This window comes from Lissotriton helveticus, chromosome 5_1, assembly GCF_964261635.1.
Source record: "Lissotriton helveticus chromosome 5_1, aLisHel1.1, whole genome shotgun sequence".
Classification (NCBI taxonomy): Eukaryota; Metazoa; Chordata; class Amphibia; order Caudata; family Salamandridae; genus Lissotriton; species Lissotriton helveticus.
In genome coordinates this window covers 2072662008-2072678494 of record NC_136065.1, presented here as the reverse complement: position 1 = coordinate 2072678494, position 16487 = coordinate 2072662008, and positions in this window count along the sequence as shown.

Here is a 16487-nt window from a genome sequence, read left to right as displayed (position 1 = left end):
GCCAGGTTCTGGCAATGCTGGCAGTTATTACCTGCCTTTTCGTTGGCCCTGCTTTGCGACATCTCAATAACCCATACCTGGGCATTCTCTCATCCTCTTCCATAGGAAGAAGGCTCTGATCTTCCTCTTGTTTTTTTGGTGCCAACCACTCTCAAGTTTCATTGCCAAGTCTCCCTGTGGCTGCGATGCCTGCTATTGCCTGACATAGGAGGGTGGAAAGACGACTGTGGCAAACACGGAATGGGCTCCCATTGCAGAGCCCCCTTTTGGCACCTGAGACCACAGCACATCTGCAGGATGGAGAAGTCTGGAGATAGTTATCCAGTCGGCCTTCATAGCTTCCAATAGTTGCTTGCGCCCTAGCACGGTGAGGTCATTGCCACCAAGGTGCACAACCATGGCATCTGGTTTTCCAAGCAGAATATAGCACGTTACAACGCGTGTTTGGACAACGCAGTAGTTTACAATGTGGTCGTTACAACAACTGCGTTGTTACCACTCGTATTATTACATCGCAAGTTGTTTCAACGACTTGTTCTAGGGGGCGCGCTGTACTTAGGAATAGTATTAGTTACTATTCCTACTCCAATTTGTGCAACAGCAGGGAAGGTGTTGGTTTAAAAATCTAACACGTTCCCTGGTGTTGCATACCCCCTACAACAAGTTGTTGAAACGACTTGCGTTGTAATGACATGCGTAGTAACAACGCTGTCGTTGTAAAAACCACGTTGTAAAGTACAGCAGCGCCCGCCACAATGGTAAAAATACAGGATGCGCCCGCCAGTGTGGCGGGCGCTTCCTAATGGCCAAGGCGGGACCGCCGCTCCTATGGCGGGCCGTCCCATTTTGCACGGGGATGGCGGGCGGGCAAAGACCGCCCGCCATCCTAATGGACCCCTAAGGGGACCCCTTAGGGTCCATTAGGACCCTGAAAGCGCCGCCCGCCGCAATGGTAAAAATGCACGTTGTGCATCTCAAAGCACAACATGACATGCCAAGTTGCACTTTGAAATGCGGGGGTATCATAGGTACCCCCCATGTGCACCCCCACCCCCCGGAGTCCCAGGGGGCCCGCAACGGGCCCCCGCAGGGAGTCTCCGCATGCTTTACCGTGGCCACGGAAAGGAATGTCTGCAAGCCCATCATTATATGCCTGCCGGTGTCTAATAGACACCACCACCATATTAAACATTTTTCGCCCCGGCCGCAAGGCGACCGGGCGGAAAAGCGGCGGACGGTGTTTACGTCCGCCGCGGTCCCCCCGCCATAGTAATATGGCAGGGGGAAAATGGGTGGCAACCGGGAAAGAATGGTGGCGGTGGCGATCCGCCCGACATCGTAATGGGCCCCTTAGTGTTTTTTCCTGATTCCGGTACCCCCTGGGTTCCACTCTGCCTATTCCTTACATTTGTATTTTACATTTACTGCTGTAGTGTGAGAATGCATTTAATGAAAAGGAATATAAATTAGGGTTGCTATAAGTAAAATGCCTGTGTGTGTTGTTTAAAGAGGCTGCAGAGACCTCCTCTTGACGCTAAATAGATTTATAAATAAAAAAGTATGTATTCATTGATTATGTGATTTTTCTGTCTTTGTACTCTTTAATTACCAGTCATGGACCATTCAGGCTGCCCTAGAACACAATTCAAAGTGTTTTCTATTTATATTTGCTGTTCGAAGTATGCTCATATAAGTGCTTAAAATACAGCTTTAGGTGACTGCTTATTTTTGAACCAAATAATCTGTTGGCAACCCTAACCATAGGACTGGAAGTTTGTTGCAGCATCAGCACATAATTTATTTCCTCCACCCTCGATCCTCGATTAATGCCATAATAGCAATAGTTTAACTTAGTTCTTAAACCCTACGCCACCGTCAATAACATTCTGAGTTACTTCAAGTGTCTGAGAATGCATCCTGCATTCAGACAACTCATTCCTCATTCTCGCCTTTCTCTTTCACCCTCACCCTGCACTCATAGCGATCACAATGCACTCACACTGATCACCATGCACTCACACCATTCACCTGCTCACTCTGCACTCACAGTGATTACTCGGCACTCACAATGTACTTGCGCCGTTCATCCTATACCTCACCCTGCAGTCACACAAGCACACTACTCATTCTGCATTCAAGTGACACTTCACTCACCTGTCCCCCTCACTGCTGAATATATAACTCACTCAAACAAGCCCAGCAGTAATCATACATTCATTGATCCTATTCTGAACTTGCACCCACACCCAAATTCGTACGGCCACCTTACTCACCCTGCAGTTACTCCTCTCACCTTACTCTCACACTGTTGCATCGCTCACCGTGCACTCACATGGGCACTCTTATCACCCACACAGTGCAGAGGGTTAATGTGTCTGCTACAAAGAATATGTACCATGCAGATCACAGAAATTAGTATGAATTTTATTTTATTTAAAATTTTATATAGCGCGCAGTTACCCTCGGGCATCCCAGCGCTTGTCCAGACACCACCAATTAACCCCCAGTCAGTTCAAGTGCGGTCAAGCAGGAAACAGAAAAGTTTTAAGGCATTTGCGAAACCGCAGAGTGCAGGTCTCAGAGCGCAGCTTCAAAGGGAGCGCATTCCACAGCATAGCTGTGTTAACCAAAAATCTTCTCCCACCAGTACGGGCCTTTTTTACTCTGGGAGTTTGGAGAAGATATTTCTGATCAGAGCGCAACGCTCTACTAGCTTTATAAGGCACCGCTATATTCCTCAGTATAGGAGGGCCCTTCCCCTGAAGGATTTTATGGGCTGTGCAGATGGCCTTGAATTTCACCCTTTCCCGCACCGGGAGCCAGTGCAGCGCCTTTAAGGCGGGTTTAGCTGACTGTATCCTAGGCACGCCCATAAGTAGCCTAGCAGCAGCATTTTGGACCTGCTGGAGGGTATTAAACGTTGCTTCAGGGGCACCCAAGAAAATAGCATTGCAATAATCAAGTATCGATGTAATAAGCCCCTGAATAAGCAACTTCCTTGATGTCAAAGGAAGGAGAGGCAGGACTTTGCGAGCTGACCGGAGAAGACCAAAGCAGACTCCTGCCGTTTTTTTTGCCTGGGTCCTAAGCGACAGGTCTTGCTCTAACCAGACCCCTAGGCTCTTGATCTCCTTTTTGGGGCTCGGGAGCTCTCCCATACAGCTAGGCCAACTAGTCAGAGGGAATGAGGGGGTCTTATTCCCTAACAGCATAATTTCTGTCTTTGAGCCATTAAGCTTAAGAGCTGACTCGCACATCCAGGTATGGACTTCCGACAGACAGGAGTGCAGTAAATCGGGGTTCTCCATCAGTTGGGATAAGGCGACCACCAACTGCGTGTCATCCGCATAACTGACAATTTTAATGTCAAATGGGGCCACCACGTCCTCCAGGGGGGCCATATATACATTAAACAATGTAGGGCTGAGCGAAGAGCCCTGTGGCACCCCACACTGGAGGGGGATAGATGTTGACCGATCACTACCCTCCCAGACCTGGTATGTCCGGCCACTGAGAAATGACCTAAGCCACTTCAAAGCGACCCCTGACACACCAACCTCGGACAGCCGCTGAATCAACACCTGATGGTTCACGGTGTCGAAAGCCGCACTGAGGTCCAGGAGGATCACTGCCACTGACCCTCCTGAATCCAGAATGCTTCTGGCTTCCTCTACAACTGCCAGAAGAGCAGTATCAGTGCCCTGAACTGGCCGGAATCCAGTTTGTGAGTCTCGCAGCAGGCAGTTCGCCTCCAGGAAACCAGACAGTTGTTTGTTTACCAACCTTTCGGCAATTTTGCCGAAACCCGGCAGCAGGGAAATGGGTCTGAAGTTTGCCAAGTCCGAGGGATCCAGACTTGGCTTCTTTAAAAGCGCCTTTACCACTGCTGTTTTCCAGCTCGGTGGCACCACACCATGGGCAAAGGATGCGTTCATCAGGTCGGTAATCGGAGCCGCAATAGCGGTTGCTACCTGTTTCAAGAATTTCATGGGGACCGGGTCCCTGGGGGAGCCACTTTTCATAGAGCCTAGTACCTTGAGGACTTCGGCCGCTGATACTGGGCCAAAAGTATGTAAGTGGATGGATGTTCCACTTAGCTGGATTACTGTGTCCCTTGTATGCTCAGAGTGGGATAACAGAGGCTGGGGCAAGGCACTTAATATCTTCTCTATTTTCATGTGGAAATAGTCTGCCAACTCTTTACACTTCTCCCCGGGGTTGTCATGTATTACCAGGGGCTCAGGAACTTTAAGAAGCTCCTTTACCACTCTAAAAGTCTCCCTGGAAGAGTTAGAGGCAGATCTTCTGCGCTCTTCAAAAAATTGAGTTTTCGCACCGCGAAGAGCGGATTTATAACCCCTCATTGCAGAGCGATATTCCTCACGACTGGCCACTTCCCAATCCTTTCTCCAAATCCTCTCCAACTTCTTACATCTCTTCTTGAGGATGTGTAACTCGGGAGTGTACCATGGAGCAGAGCCGATTCTTTTCTCTCTCTTTGGCACTTTCTTTGTAGGGAGAATGGCATCAAGGGAGGTAGTCAGCCACTGATCCAGATTAAAATCACCCTTTATCGGGTCTGATTCAGAGGGAGGGCACGTACAGTCCAGTTTAGAAATCCAGTCATCAATTGATAACCTGGACCAAGCTCTATCCACCATATATGCTTGATGGCAGGGCGTGGGCAATGGATCCGTTTGCCAAATTGCCGGGATCAAAAAGTGGTCTGACCACGGAAGGGGATACACCAGGCTGGCCATAAAATGAGGAATATTAGTAAAAATAGGATCAAGTAAATGTCCCTTATCATGCGTTGCTCCTGAATTGATTAGGGACAGCTCAAAGGCTTTCAAGTTGCACTGCAGGTCTCGAGCTACTGGATCTGCTGGATCATTAAAGTGGAGATTAAAGTCTCCCAGGACTAAAAAATTAGTCGTGGCGGAGGCCAGGGTGGTGATTGTTTCCATTAAGGAACTAATAAAATTACCCACCCCGCCTGGCGGACGGTAAATCAGAATGCCTGACACCGATACTGTGGGAGATGTCCGCAAGGAAAACTGGCAGCTCTCACAGTCCGACACAAAGCCATTCTGAGCCCTACACACATACGTGTCCCTATATAGAATGGCGATGCCGCCCCCTCGCCCCACAGGTCTATCCAGATGGTATATAAGAAAACCAGGGGGGAGGGCTTGCACTATCTCTGCATCAGAACTATGGGAGGCGCTATAAAAAATGGAATGTTTGTCAGAAAGGTGCATTGTTGGTGAGTGGTGGTGAAGGAATTCATGGAGAAGAAGGAAACGGGGGTGGGGCACCAAACAATACTTTTGCACTACGTGCAACCAGTGTTGGGGCCAGCCCTGGCTGGGAGTGTTAGCTCCCCCCAACACCCCCAGAAGTTCTAGTCTAGTGGCTTCCCTGTATCTGCTGATTATTATTATTTACATTTGTGGTGCGCTACTGTTACCAAAAGATGTCCTGGGGCTAATAACCATCTGCTGCCTGAAGGCAAATGAGAAACACACAGAAGGAGAAGGAGAACCAGCCGATTGGGGTCACCTACAGAGCATTGAGAAAGGTTTTTATATCTTCCTAAAGGACAATAGTTTCTTGGTGGAGCGAAGCAAAGAAGGGTGCAAGTCCCATAACTGCGCGGCCTACACCAAAACAGCAAAACAGACAACTCATGCCTTGTTGAATTAGGGAACAATAAGCTGGATGGCACAGGCCAAGAGGAGCAATCAGGTCCGATCCGTTTACTTGGTGAGGAGAGATGAGAGGATGAGAGAGGATAGCAAGGGAGTGAAAGAATTTGATTGAAGAGGTCAGGGATGAGGAGAAATGTAAATTGCTGAAGAGAAGTGTGGAAACGCAAGAAGTCAGTGTGAGCCAAAGGTGAGGGCTTCTGTTAGAACAAAGGGGAGATGTGAAAGATGAATGGGGGGAATGGAGAGGTGTAAGATGCAAATAGACAAAAAGTTGAATGGAGAGATGAGGTGAATGAGAAGTGCTGAAGGGCACGGGAGGTGACGGGGCCATAGAGGACATGAAATAAATGCGAGAGACTGTTAGAGATGAGGGCAGTGAAAAGACAGAATGGCAAGAGGAGATTAAGGGTGAAGTGAGAGGTTGATTGGGGAGAATTCACACGATGTAAAAAGTGGTGAACGAAAATGGCCTGCAAATTGAGAGAGGTATCCGGGGTTCGGAGGGGAGAGAGGGATGGAAGGGAGGGGGTGAGAGGAAAGCGGCATAGGGAAACTGCTTAACTCTGCACAAGACCGCCAGGGTTTTAAGGGACCCTTGCTGCTCCCGGCTAGGGCCAGGTGAGCTTCTAATATGGCAGCACGTATTCCTGCGGAGTGGAAGGCCCTTCAGAAATCTTTCTGATATAAACAAGTACTGATGGGGTGAAATCTTTCCTCAGTGTTATTGTGTGTAATAAATTAATTTCAAAATAATTAAGCAATGCTAATCCAAAATATGCGGCATCACATAATATCATTTACATTTTCTTCCCACACAATTTAGTCAAGCCTGTCACTTAATTTGGTCCTCAACTGCCTCATAATTCCAGTAGCCCTGCCTACAGGTTTAGAAAAGTTTGTCAGGAGGGGGTCCTTACACCTCAACATGTTGAGTTTGAGTTTGAGTTTAAATCATTTCTAAAGCGCGCGTACACCTGGCTGTTTCATGGCGCTGTGATTTACTGAGCCTCAGAGAGCAGGGACGTCCGGGGGGCAAAGGGAGAGATTATTGTGGGAAAGCTTGTGAAAAAAGAAAGGTTTAAAGTGCCTTTCGGAAGTGAGAGTATTGGGTGGAGGATCTGAGGTGGGCCGGGAGGGAATTCCAGAAGATGGGGGCAAGTGTGGAGAATTTAGATCCTCCCCACTTTTTACGCCGAAAGCGGGGAACTGTCAGCAGGCGTTAGGAAGATGAGCGCAGTTCCCTTGCAGGGGCATGGGCTTTGATCTCCGAGGCGATAAAGGCTGGGGCGGAACCAAACTGAGCCTGAAAAGCGATACAACCCATCTTGAACTGGGAACGTTCACGGATAGGGAGCCAGTGCAGGGATTTAAGAAGTAGGGTGACATGATGGAATTTGGCCAGGTTGTAGACTAGGCGGGCGGCCTGGTTTTGAACCAGCTGTAGACGTCGTACGTTGTATGCAGGCATGCCGCAGTATAGAGCGTTGCCGTAGTCTAATCGAGGAGCCGGGAGGGAAAAGAAGCGGGAGACCTTGCGGATAGTGCGTAGTGAGAGAAAGGAAGAGGACAGGGGGGTCTCGGCATCCAAAAGTTTGAAGACCTCTGCCCAAACAGAATCTGAACCCAAATCTCAAGACATCCTCTTCCAGCCAGGATACCTCTCTGGTGGGAGACTAGACATGTGGCGAGCCCCGTGAGCTTGTGTATGAGCAACACCTTGATGTAGGGGTTGAGTGTGCTTCTAAACTGGCACAATTATCACTTCATGACCAAATGTTTAATGGGGCTTTTAGGACTCCTAAGAGTATTCAGTATGTATCAGCTCTGCTAAGAATAAAGTCATGCTTATATCTAAGTGGCCAGTGAAACCAATAACCCTTGGGGACAACAGTTCACAAGGTGAGTTCTTGAAGGGTATTTAAGTAAGGTAGAGTAAGCACTTATCAATATTAATAATAAACGTGGTTTATTATTATTGATAATGGCTTTCTCCACCTTACTTAAATAAAATTCATAGTTGTAAGAGTAGCGGTATTGCCCTCATAGGGTAAGCAATCAATACTGCCATCGAGCCAATACTAGTCATCGTAACTCCAGAATTATTACCCCCTTCCTTGATAACCATAGACCTTGAAGGGTGTTTTGACTGCAACATCTCTCCTGAGCCTGTGATGCACTTTATTTTAACAAAAAGGTCCATCATTTGTTGTTCATTAATAACAGCCGGATTGAAGCGAGAGGCTAAGGCTTTCCTTAGTGCCATAGCTGATTGGAACGTTCCTCTGTGAGCTACAAGACTTTCCTCTCCTTGTTTACTGTGTAGTGTTGCCTAGAGGTCTGTCTCTTCCAAATACTGTGGAACATTTACATTCTTTCTCAGCCTCAGCTACTAGATCAACATAAGGTCCCCTTCGGACGTAAGCCGACTAGGCTCAAATCTACACCCTTCTGGAAAATTACTCAAAGAGGCAAGCCTAGATTGGTGGCTGGGAAGAATGGGTGCACACTAACACAGCTTCATCAATATCAATTCAAGAAAGTAAACAACAGAAAAATATGAGTCCAGTGATTCGGAGGAGGGAAAGCCACCGATTCTTCCTCAATAGGAAAGTCCAGAATTTCAATACATTCTCAGAGCACTGAGATCCTAGCCCTGAGCGTGCCAGATTTCACCTGTTCTAGTGGCCCTCTCGTCTAAGCCTGCACTCTGAACTTCAGTAAAAGATAAGAACTAGTAGATTTACTTCAATACAAACCTCTCATTCGCACCTCAAATCAATCCTCTGGTTGTGGGTGTGAATCTGCAGCTCTCCATTCTTGGGAAAATTATCTCGCTCGCTTAGACCTTCCAGGGGACTTCTCTTGCTGGAAGCCTACTAAAGGGACATCTTTGCTCAACTATTAAGTGGTGATCTACAAGTGCCTTCAAATAATCTTGCTGACAAACTACAAGGACCCCACGCACTGATTTCAGGGTATGGATGGGCACGCGAAGGACAACTCTAAGCCAGTTCTTAAAGCAATCTGCTAGATCCTAGTAAATTGAAGGTTCAAGTTCAAGACACGATGGCACATGCATCAATGTAGGCTTTTGCGAGTCCTTAATTGTGATTATTAAGGAATCGCAATTAAGGAATCTCAAAAGCCTATGCATGTAGGAATCGCTCTAAAAATAGCGATTCCTACACATTCCTTAATTGCGACTCACAAATTGCTACTCGCAATTAAGGAATGCTGTCCCATTCATTCCTATGGGCCTTCAGGCCCATAGGATTGAATTAGAGATTGCATGAGCAATTTGCGACTACCAGTAGGTACTCGCAAAATGCTCATGCAATTTCAAGAGTGCAAGTGTGTCAAAATGACACCCTGTTGCACCCCTGAAATTGATCTGTGCACATATGTTGCACACACACTTGCCCTAAGGGCATGTGTGTGCGCAACATTAAACTTTGTAAAATGCACAAAAGTGTATTTTTGAAAGTTTTTGCAAATTACCATGAAGTGCAATTTCATGTTAATTTACGCCCCCTATTAGCGAAATCGCTAATTTTTTTACTTTAATGCATTTCATTTAAAGAATCTCAATTTGGGATTCCTTAAATGCAATCACAATTTAAGTAATCGCAAATTAGAGATTCCCTAAATTGCGATTTTTGCATTTGGGATGATGCAACCCAAATGCAAAAATACCGGTCGCAAAGGGGCAGGTTCTGAGAATCTGCCCGTTTGCGACTGGTTTTTGCTTTGATGCATGTGGGCCACTATGCCTTATCCATGATGTCCCGTCAACAAATGGCAGCCATACCTGTAATAGATAGGTCCCTTGCAGGAGTCTTGGCCCAACATCCTTGTATATGATTCCACAACACCCCTTTAATTGGCTGAAACACATCGGTCGATCCCGGGGTTCGCAAGACCCAGGAACCTGAGATTCCTTAAATCCTAAACTCAAATCCAAACTAGCTTCAATGCCCTAAAATGAAACAATCGTGGACTTATTTGACTGACTTCAAATGAAAAATGCCCGCTTCCAAATTACTGTTTATTGTTTCCATTCCGTTCATTCTGTGTATGCAAGCGCCTTGACGATATCTCAAGATTTCAACCAGCGCTTTATAAAACATGAAAATAAATAATATAAAAACGAAACAATCAGTAAATTCTCACTTCTTTTGGTCTTATTCTTTAATTATAGACAGAAATTTTCAGGTAAGGACCAATGGGCGATGCTACATGTGACACTATTTCGTTAAGAGTGGAAGATTCAGAGGGGTCGGCGATCTCAAAATAATTGAGTAAACAGAAGACATACGAATAACCACATCCTCTTTATTACAATCACTTTTAAGAAAACGTTTACAATTTGATTTAAAAGTACATCTGACACCCCAAACTCCTTGACTACAACACAGTGGTATTTAATAAAAGAATGTAATATATAAATATAACTAAACCATGGGTAACTAAAGGTTCTCCACATCCTTGGCCTTGACAAATGGGTAAGTCTTAGGGTTCTGATAGAAATTTCTTGTTTTTTATTTAGCTGTGAAGCTTTGGTGGTAAAGTGAATTGAATGAGTCGAACCTTGGGTTTTCCAACATGGCTGCCGCGGTGAAACTGGATCATGGCACGTCGATGGGAACGCCCAATGGCTGCGCGTAGAATAAACACAGAGGACCTGAATATTAACACTATTTGTGTGTGTAAGTCAGACATACAGCTGCAAATAGCCATGCCTACATATGGTGGCATACAAGTGGAAGTTGTTTTGCAGTCTTGGAATTGCAAATTCACAAACATTTTTCAGGAGTCCGCTGGGGCTCCAGCTCACAAAAGCTTTCCCAGGAGTAGGTATGACTTAGTGTAATAAATGCAGGACACCCAAGTGAGTAGTAAGTCACCCCTGCTCACTGTAACATCCTTCGGAATCAGGCACATGGAAATCTGTGACTCCGACAGGTTTCGATGCGTAGCCATCAAGACCTCTATGAACAGCAGAATGAGTAAATGTTCGCCCATGAGGATTTGTAAACTTACGGATTTAAATTTATTCATTTCTTTTTGAAGTTGACTTTTATGAAAGTACCACTTACTGTTTACAGTCTTACTTTTACCCCCGTTTCATCCACCCAGTTTGAAACGTTATGCGGCAGCGAGGGACAGGCAGTGCCCCGTGATTCACATGGATGCAGGCCTGGGTTTTAGATGGTGGACTGTAGAGTGGTTAAACCTCAGGAAAGGAGGGTGTGTCTTCTCTTTTTTCATACACTTTACAAATCCTGCAGGAATTGAGCACCTCTGGTGAGGGGACAACCACTTCAGAAAACCACAAACTTAAGAGAGGCAAACTAACCAGCCCTTGCTTGTAGAATGGCACAATATCTCAACTAGGACACAACCCATCCTGTCCATTGGTGCAGGAGAGCCACATATATCTGCGGAGACAACCAGTTTTGCCTTCGAGTGTAGGAGAACACAACACGGCTATGAGGAAGTAACCGATCCAAGCCATGTTGACACAATAGCAGCATAGATTGGAGGAGTCAACCACTCCAGCCCTTAAATACCATGGGGCACTGCTTCTCTACAGGATCATGACTGGTGTAAGCCATGGCAGCAAAACAACAGCACAAACTCTAGGGAGACAACCACTCAAGTTCTGTTGTGGTTATGTTCTGTAGGAGAGAACCACACACTGCAGGAGGACAGCACAAACTCAGGAAGCATGTATGAATAAAGGTATTGGCCATCACATGGCATGAACCTAGCTTGAGCACACGGAAGGCATATATTTTGAGGTTGAAGATTTGAGGCTGTGCACATTAAGTAGAGTTTGACCTATCTGCGATACAAATGTTCATGATCACACAAATAAACCAAGCGTATTTACAACTTGAGCTATGGAACCACAGAGATATTAAGGGACTTGTTCTCAAAATCACAGGATTTCAAGTCAAGTCCGAGAAGAGATTAGAACCTGGGTCTCTAAGATTCAGGGTCAGCCTTGTATCCACTAGACCATATCTCTTTCAGGAGACAACCTCTCCGGCCCCTGGAGACAAGGAAGACGTGTTCGGTGGAGATGGGTAGAACATTCCACCAAGCCCTCTCAAACCCCTCCAGATGGGCTGCAGGTCAGGCCCAGGCCTCATTTTCTTTTGTGGCTGCTGGTGAGTATATTTCTGATGGGAACGTCTCAAAACAAGGATGACGAAAGAACAAGCCTTCGTTGCATTGGCAACATCAAATTCCTTGTCTGTCCCCTTGCAAGCAGAGGCACAGTGGATTCACTCGGGCAGTGATTAGTATGCCTGAAGGGTGGGCATCAGTCCTTATCAGGTGTAGAGAGGTGCATTGACAGAGCTGGTATCCATGGAACTTCCTACAAGAAACTATATTTTGCCCCCTGTTCCCGACAAAACACTTTTGAGTCCCTCCCGAGGCAAACGGTAGTGGCGCCCTAAACAGCTGCTTGGCAAAGCCTCCGTGTAGTGCTGGCTGCATGCTCCAGAGGGTCTCTGCAGTAGGTTTCACAATGTTCCAGCTGATCACTAGTGACAAAGACCTCCATGAGCTACTCCCAGGAGGTCCTCTCAGAGCCAAGCTCCTCTCACAGGCCCCTGACACTTCTCAGTGGATGTCAAGGTCAAGGCTTCTACGTAACCAGACCAACCCCGGGGTCTACCTCCATGGCCTGGATTACAGACTGGATCTAGTTTTATACTGGAAGTTTGAAGTTTTACTTCTCCATTCCAAAACTGTCCAATCTCTCTCTACCTGAACAACTGCCTCTTCTTCCACGCACCCAAGGGACACCTCAGATCAGCAGACCTCTCTCTGGCCTCCATCCCCCGCATGTACAAGACCAGAACAGGAGGAAAGTCCTTCTCCTACCTCGCAGCCAAGGCCTGGAACGGACTCCCCTCCGGCAAGTCCCTACACTGCTCCAGTTCGGACTGGCAATAGCGGGCACCGGGCAATCCCCCGGTGCGCTGCATGGGTGGGGGCTGGTTTTAGGCCCCTGGGGGCCGTTTTTGTTACAGGGCCGGTTTTGCAGCATAGCAGCATTGCAGCATAGCCGCAAAATCGGCCCTGTGTCAAACTCGGCTGAAAACCGGCCCCAGCAAAGAGCTCGGCGGCACCACCAACCGAGCACTTTCCCAGGGCCGGTTGTGGTTCCCAGGCTGGCCCTGTCAGGAAGGACCTCAAGACCTGGCTTTTCGATGACCCCAGCATTCAGAGCCGCCACCCCCTTCCCTCTCTGGTGCCTTGAGACCCTCGCGGGTGAGTTGCTGCGCTTTACCAACCCCTGTTTGATTGGATTGACCTCTGCGCTCCTTAACTCTCAGCTCTCTCTCTAGATTAGTTTCGACGTTCCCAAACATAACACATCCCTAAACTTTCAAGCTGTGCTTTCCCTAGCTGTGGAATCTCTCCATGGATTGGGTTCTTCATTACCTATCACTCCTTCTTTAGGTTGGCATCTACGGTCCCAACAGGCCCGGTTCTAGCGGGTGGGCCGGGTGGGCCCGGCCCACCCAAAGATGAGCCTGGCCCACCCAAACAGGAGCCTTGGCCCTCGCAGTGAGGGCTTGAAGGCAGGCGCAACGCGCAGGTCGTGTGTGTCAGCCCGGGGAGACAGCTTCCCGGGCGCACACACACACAAACAGTTTAAGATTATCGCAGCCGCACCAAAGTACTTAACAGGTCTTTAAAAGACCATTAACATGTTAATTAGGCTTTGTTTACTTTTTTCACCCCTTCATCTCTGCATGGTGAAAGGGGACAAATCCTTTCTTTGACAACGGTAACCTCTGGTAACCTTTGCCTACGTCCTGCTGCGTTGATATTTCTTTTTCTATGCAGCACAGCGGAAAGTGGTCTGTTTATTCCTAGTCACCCCCTGACCCCTGCAGCTGCTTATCACATAAGGCTGTGACACAAAATATGACTAATGGAGTAGGTAAGAGAATGTGTTACAAAAAAAAATTCTTTTTAAAATCTGCACAGGGCAAGCAGGACGCATACTTCGTATGTGCTTCATTTAAACAGTTTTTATCATTTCATCATAGCCGATGCTGGTCAACAATAAAACAATACAAAATGGCAATAATCAGATAAAGTATGTGATTAATGATCCTGCTTTAGAGCAATCATTTGTCTGTTAGTATTTTTTAGATGCAGACGCACTGTATTTTATGTGGATAGCTCAGTGGGTTACTGCCTTTGTCACAGAGATCCTTGTGTTACTTCAGAAGTTCCAATCCTAACAAAAGGCAGTGAACAATGAACTGCCACCAAAGAGCTGCAAACAAACATGAATGGTATAATTAGAACTTCGCTTTTTTTGTTTTGTGATATAGTTAGAACTTCCCTAGTCTTTTCATTATTCTAATGTTGCTAAAATGAGTATGTTTGGGCAGCTATACATTTTTATCAGTAAAGCTGACCCCCATGGAATACTCTTTAAATCCTAAGGTTGTGTTTCCCCAGACCAAACCCTCTTAAAATAAACTACACCAGAATGGATGACCTATGATTCCTACACCTTGTAATCCTCATTGGCTTATGTGACATTCCCTGTAGACTGATTTACATACTTGCATGATTCATTATCTCTGTAAGTGTGTGCGTGGTGTAAAGTACTGACACACACTACATTGATATGAGCAGTGTTATACAACAAATTAAATGCATATGAGAGAGGGGATACGTAAACATGAGGGGCGCTGGTGGAGGGTGCCAGTGAGGGAATCCGAGGAGGAGGTAGTGGGAGGGGCTAAGGAGCGATGAGGGGCACTGTTGGAGGATGACAGTGAGGGAATCCGAGGAAGAGGTCATGGGGTGGAGGGGGAAGCTAGGGAGAGATGAGGAGCACTGGTAGAGGGTGGTAGTGAGGGAGTCTAAGGAGGAGGTCATGAGGGGGATGGGCTACAGAGAGATGAGGGGCGCTGGTGGAGGGTGGCAGTGAGGGAATCCGAAGAGGAGGTCATGGGGTGGAGGAAACTAGGGAGAGATGAGGGGCACCGGTGGATGGTGGTATTGAGGGAGTCTGATGAGGAGGTCATGAAGGGGAGGGGCTACAGAGAGACGAGGGGCACTGGGGGAGGGTGGCAGTGAGGGAATCCGAGGAGGTGGTCATAAAGGGGAGGGGCTATGGGGAGATGAGGGGCACTTGTGGCGTGTGGCAGTGAGGGAATCCGAGGAAGAGGTCAATAGGGGGGCATGGACGGATGAGGTACACTGTTGGAAGGTGGTAGTAAAGGTATTTATGGAGAAAGAGGTTTTTGGTGCAGCGCCAAAAAAGACTTTTGCATCAGCGTTGAAGCCGGCCCTGTCATGGCCTTTCTGTTTTTGTTTATTTAATTAGCAGTCGGGCCATAAGGGCCACTGTGGAACATACTTTAAAGTGCGAGCTAATTATATTTATTGCTCTATTCAATGTTTTAAGTATAAAGGTGATTTTACTAATGTTTTTACCGGGAGATGGTGCCTGACATGGGGCGGGGTCCAAGGTCATCTTTGAGATAAGGTGCACTGGAGAGGAATAGTGGCTAATCAAGCTTGTAAGGGAGTGCGTTGAAGAGTCCGTGGTCAGGTGGAGGTAGTAATGAAGAGGGATTCTCCCTGAAGGCTCACAGAGAGGGAGCCAGAGAAGTGTCACTTGCCTGATACTCCCACCTCAGAAACCTCCTCTTCCCATCAAAGGAACATTACATAGAAAAAACAATTTTTGTGAGTCATAACATTAAAAAGAGATTTGGAAAAGAGTGAGTTTTACTGGGCCTTGTAAGCCTAAGAAGAGGTAAAGGAGGGCCCTGAAGCAAGCCTGCCTAGACATATATGCGACAAATCGAGCCTGCAGTGGCCCACCCAAATGCGTCCTTGGCCCACCCAATTAAAAATTCCTGGAGCCGGGCCTGGGTCCCAACTGCCCGGTTTCTAATTCTCTCTGGATTGGCTCTGAATTCCTAAACTGTCCGCTCTCTCTCAAGTTTTGTACATCCCTTCTCAGTCCGTCCAATCTGTCTCTGGCCCCGTTTTTGAGATATTTCACTGTTCAGCTTCGCTCTGTTACGGCTTTTGAGACCTAATTTATCACTAACTATTCCCCACCCTGAGTGATCGAGTTTGAGCTCTGATTGGTTAAATGACCACTCACGACTGCGAATAATTGAGTCTGAGTTCTGATTGGTCAAACCACCACACACCACTGCAAATGATCGAGTAGGAGTTCTGATTGGTCAGCTGACCATTCACCACTACGAATAATCAAAGTGTAGTGTTGATTGGTCATTGTTCTGAGTTCTACCTGGGAAGCCCTTTTACCTTTTAATCTTCCGCTCGCATGAGGGTTTACTTTTTTTAATTTCTTTATCCGGCTCTGGCATGTGACTTATTCTCTTTTCGTTCTCCCCTTTATAATATAGCACTTGCAAAACATCTTACTCTTTTCGATTTATTTTTTTCTAGCTTGACATTACCTCAATTCAGTTGCTTTCAACTTCGTGTACCACAGAACACCAAAACTATCTTTCCATGGCTTTTATTTAACTCATTTTTTTATTGCTATATTGAGACTGTATATCGAGAAGTTATTGCAACCTGGTAATGAAACGCGCAGAGAGGTCCCCACGATTATAATATAAGAGCATAAGAAGATGTTACCTGTTGTATATATTTTTACATTAATGTAAGCATTAATTTTAGGCAGCCCATTCCATTGGTTGTAATCAGTTAATGCTGTGATTTCTGTGAGACAATTCCCTGAAA